Source organism: Myotis davidii, unplaced genomic scaffold, assembly GCF_000327345.1.
Source record: "Myotis davidii unplaced genomic scaffold, ASM32734v1 scaffold5650, whole genome shotgun sequence".
Taxonomy (NCBI): domain Eukaryota; kingdom Metazoa; phylum Chordata; class Mammalia; order Chiroptera; family Vespertilionidae; genus Myotis; species Myotis davidii.
In genome coordinates, this window is record NW_006281756.1 from 1,918 (window position 1) to 6,961 (window position 5,044).

Here is a 5,044-nt window from a genome sequence, read left to right on the forward strand (position 1 = left end):
GAAAAGGTGTTTCCTCTGTAGTTCACACCAATTGCCAGCTTGGCCCCTGCCCAGGCCTAACGTCTCTGGCCGAGTCATTAGTTTTGGGCAGGGGGACCCCCAGCTCCCACCATGGCCAGCTCTGCTGCTGCTACCTGTGATCACTGGCACTGCCCCTGCCCAGACCTAATACCTCTGGCCAAGGCGTTAGGCCTGGGCAGGGCACCCCCAGCTCCCCGCTGCCACTGCCATCAATGATCGCTGGCTGACTCTGCCCCTGCCCAGGCCCAACGCCTCTAGCTGAGGCATTAGGCCTTGGCAGGGCACCCCCAGCTCCCTGCCACCACCCCCATCAACGATCGCTGGCTGGCTCCTGCCCTGCCTAGGCCTACGCCCTGGTCAGAGGCATTAGGCCTGGGCAGGGGACCCCCAGCTCCCTGCCGCTGCCACCATCAACAATTGCTGGCTGGCTCTGCCCCTGCCCAGGCCTAACACCTCTGGCCAAGTCATTAGGCCTGGGCTGGGCACCCCCAGCTCCCCAGCTCCCTGTTGCCACTGCCATCAATGATCACTGGCTGGCTCCGCCCAGGGCCAGGCCTAACGCCTCTGATTGAGGCATTAGGCCTGGGCAGGGCACCCCCAGCTCCCTGCCACTGCTACCATCAACAATTGCTGGCTGGCTCTGCCCCTGCCCAGGCCTAATGCCTCAGTCCGTGGCTTGGCGCCTATGTATGCAAATTAACCGCCATCTTTCTTGGAAGTTAATTTGCATATTGCCCTGATTAGCCAATGGGAAGCATAGCGGAGGTATGGTTAATTACCCTTTTTGTTTTTTATTAGGACTAGAGACCCAGTGTACAAAAATTTGTGCACTCGGGGAGGAGGGTCCCCTCAGCCCAGTCGGAAAACAAAGAAAAAAGCAAAAAATAAACCTTACAAAATAATAAAAAAAAATATAAATGAAAAATTGAAATGTCATTCCTATGGCTGGCTTAAGATCCCAGTTTTCTGGAATGTCTGTGATTTTTTTGTTGTTGTTGCTGGGACTGAAGGCCTGTCTATAGGCCAGACCCTGTTAACTCCCAGGGACTAATCAGATTTTTTAATCCTTCGTACCATTCAGGGTGGAATCTGGGTGTGGCTGTATTCCTTGCCTGGGGACTGGAGGGAGGGGCTATATCCTCAGGAGAAAATGGCTGCCCAGGTGTGACTCAGCACTCAACTTGCTGCCACCTCTCCTGGACCCCCTTCTTTCCCCAGCCTCTCCCCAGATTCCATTCGTCCACACCTTCTCCTGCTCCTCAGCATGAGTGAGTGTCTGTATCCAAAATGTCCTATGAACAGGGTTCAGTGAAAAAAAAAATCAAAAAACAAAAAACGCCAGCCGCAGAAATGGGGAAGACTGAGTCTCTGTGAGCTCCGCTCCTACCGGCACTGCATGGTCTGGTCAGCGCTTCAGGCTGCCCCATCTGGGCTCAGTCTTCTGTAATTATGGAACCCAGATCTCAAATTCCCTGGCGCCAAGAGTCCTGTGGATTTCCTTTCCCCAGTCAGCAGCTGTGCCTGTCCCAAGGGGCATGGCTGGGTGCCACACACTTTCCCTCTGACCCTCTGGGCTCAGAGATCTGGCAAACTTTCCTTCCCAGATCCCTGGTTTTTACCTTTCCAGGGGAACTCTGCCCTTCCCAGCTGCAAACTGTCTCACCAGCTGAGTCTCCTTCACCAATTCAGGGTGGATGTTATTCTTTTCAGCTGCTCATTCTATTTGCTCTGGGACAAGCCTTGGGATGCGTCCACCTATTCCGCCCCCATCTTGTCTTCCTTTCCTTCTTCAACTTTTTTAATAAACTATGAACAAACCCCAAGACAATCATTGCTACAGAAGAATGTTAATATTTTCAATTTTGACAATATTTTTTAAAAGTGCAGGTGCCTCAATTTGGCAAGTGGAAGCATATAGGAGAGGAGAAAGGAAGAGCAGTGATGTCGTCAATACCTTCATCTCCCAACAAGGCCATATTTAAGGGGTGAAGATACAAAAATAAGTTGATGTAAATTAAAATAGTAACTGAAAGAAGGATGGTGTTAGGTGACTCATGATTTAAAGCAGAGTTTTAGAAGTTGGACTATTATACAGTCTAAAAAAAAATTCCTTATCCAAATCTTGAGGGATTTCTAAAGCTACAAGAGCCCTTCAAAGTATACCCAAATTAGGGTGAGGTTCGGAACCTCGATAGCCCAACACTGAGCAGTCACTGGAGAGTTCCCCTGGGAAAGGAGCTGAAATCGGATGAGGCAGCCATTCTCACCTAAGGCAACTCTGGAGGAGGGTTGAGAGCTGAGGACGGTCAGCCAGCAACTGAGGGAATAGATCCTTCATTACTGAAGGGAAGAGACTAGGTGGTTCAGAATAGCATCTCTACAGAAGCACTTGTTCTAGTTGTTGGGAATACACAATTTTGGGGGTCAGAGAAAACCAAGTAGTAAATCTTTTTAAAAAATGTATCATCTCTTAAATTCCATTAACTCAACTGACTAACCCTATCAACTAACAACTTATGAACTCTGTTCCTTAAGTTAAACATGCCCAGGTGGTCAGAGGAAAGGTTATGTTGCAGTAAAATATTAACCTGCAGTAGAAATTTAATCTCAGTGCCTTAACTCAATAAAGAGGATTCAATTCTACAGACATTCAAGGGACTTGGCTTATGGAGTTTCCAACATCTTGTACACCATCACCTCAACAATGGCTTTCAGAAAAAGACAAAGTAGACACAGCTAACACCCACTTTCAAGTTCTATTGGCTGGTACTAGTCACATGATTCCACACGAACCACCCACAGAGTAATCTGGGAAATGTCCATATGCTTATGGAACGTTGATGACTGTCACTGTCCCTAAAAAACATAGTGACTGATGTGATGGAGGATAAAGCCACAGGGTAAATACCAGCAGGATTTTCTCTCGCACACCCATACATTTCTCTAAGATATATGCCTACTAAGATGGAGCTCTTTTTGTTATAAAGTTGTTTATAAAGGATGTAATGTTATTTTTATTAAATTATTAGTTAAAGATTATATTACCCAATGAACTCTGATGCAAACAAAAATACTTGTTACTATGAAGCTGTCACTGGAAGGGAAGAAGACTCTATTAAAAAGAATCTCCCAGCATGGGGCCAGTGTGGCAGTGTGGAACCATAAGAATGCCCTAGAATATACCCTACCACCCACCAGCCTTATAAGAGAGCTTATGTTTCAACTAGAAAAGTCAGATCTCATTGTCTCCCTAAACTCTGAGTCAGGTTCAATATACAGCCCTGCCTCTTGTCTTTACAGCGTCAAAAGCAAAGTGCTACATATAGAGAATAAGGGCTCCCTAGACACCCACACAAGTGCTCCCCATTTCTCTAAGTGTCACCCCTCTTGACTCCTTTGCTAAATGACAATGTCCACCTTGAAGAAGATGACAAAACCAGCACAAAACCTCTGACCACTCAGCATTTTGTTCTGGGCAGATTTAGACTATGACCTTGGGTAACAGAGTCCTCCTGAGTGTATCTTCCCACAAATTCACAGTGTCCATGTCTGGTGACCTGCATTGTAGCCTGGGGTACAGAAGAAAATGGTCCAATGAGTGGGTGTGGGAGCAGGGAGGAGGGGAGACCTTTGATTACTTCAAAGACAAGCTCTCAGCCACCTGGCTGTTTACCAAACTCAGAGAGTGAGATGAAGACCAGCTTTCTGTGCTGGCCAATATCAAGGGAGCCTCAGTGTGCAGGGACCTATTTAACACCTGGAAAGAGAATATCAACAGGAATCAACAGGTCACTATATCCACGGACAAAGAAAGCTCTATCCTTGCAGAATTCCAGCTCAGCAGTGCCATTAGGTGACTAGGCAGGAGACAAGAGGTGAAATGAGTGTGAGTTAGCACTTCCAGCAATGAGCCCCGGGAGCAGAGGAAACTCTGCCATTCATCTCCTGGGGTCAACAGAAACTATCTGCCCCTTATGCCACTCTACTGTGATGGGGTTGGAGGCTGGGGTGCTGCATGGGTGGTGTAGACACCTTCACACTGGGCAGTCATTACAGGATCACCAAGATCTGAAAGGTCCAATCCATGTTCCTACTAAAGGGGGTGAACGGAAGGCTGTCTGCATCCATGTACATGATGATGTTTTTGAGAGGTGTGCATGTTACTAAGGTGCAGTCAACCAGAATCTTTCCTAAAATTGTTCAAACTTTGGTAGACATTTTAGAAATACAACAGAAACAGGCAGTCACATACCTACACAGAAACACAGATAAGTTGTGTGGTGATAAGAGAGATGCAAAAAGTAGAGATTCAAATAGAAACACAGAGAGATCAAGAGATGCAGGTAAATAGTGACAGAGGTGTAGCTAGAAATAGAGACAGAGATGTAGTGAAAGAGCGAGAGACAAAGGGATGCAGAGACAGACAGACAAAGATGCAGAGAGACACAATGAAAAACTATAAAGGAACAAAGAGAGATACAGGAAAAGAGAGAAAGTTGCCCAGATAGAATTATAACAGAAAGAGGAGAGTCAAAGACCTCATTGAATACCTGGATCCTGTCTCTTCTGAAATCAACTTGACCCCAGGCTTCCTTGTAACATGAACAAATTAAACTTCAGTTAGATTTCAATCATTTGGAACCACTAATATGACTTTTATTGCTGGTTATAATTTTCCCAACATAAAAATTTACAAAGTGGTCCCGGTGATATTCCAAGTACCCACTTGACACTGTACATAGTATTACAATATTATTAATTATGCTATACTTTACAACCCTGTTACTATTTTGTGACTACCAATCTGTATTTCTTTATTATTATTATTAAATATACTAGAGGCCTGGTGCACAAAAATTCGTGCACTCGGGGGGGTGGGGGTGGGGTCCCTCAGCCTGGCCTGTGCCCTCTTGCAGTCTGGGACCCCTCAGGGGATGACCACCTGCTGGCTTAGGCCCTCTCCCTGGGGGGATTGGGCCTAAGCTGGCAGTCAGACATCCCTCTGGCAGCCCGGGAGCCCTCG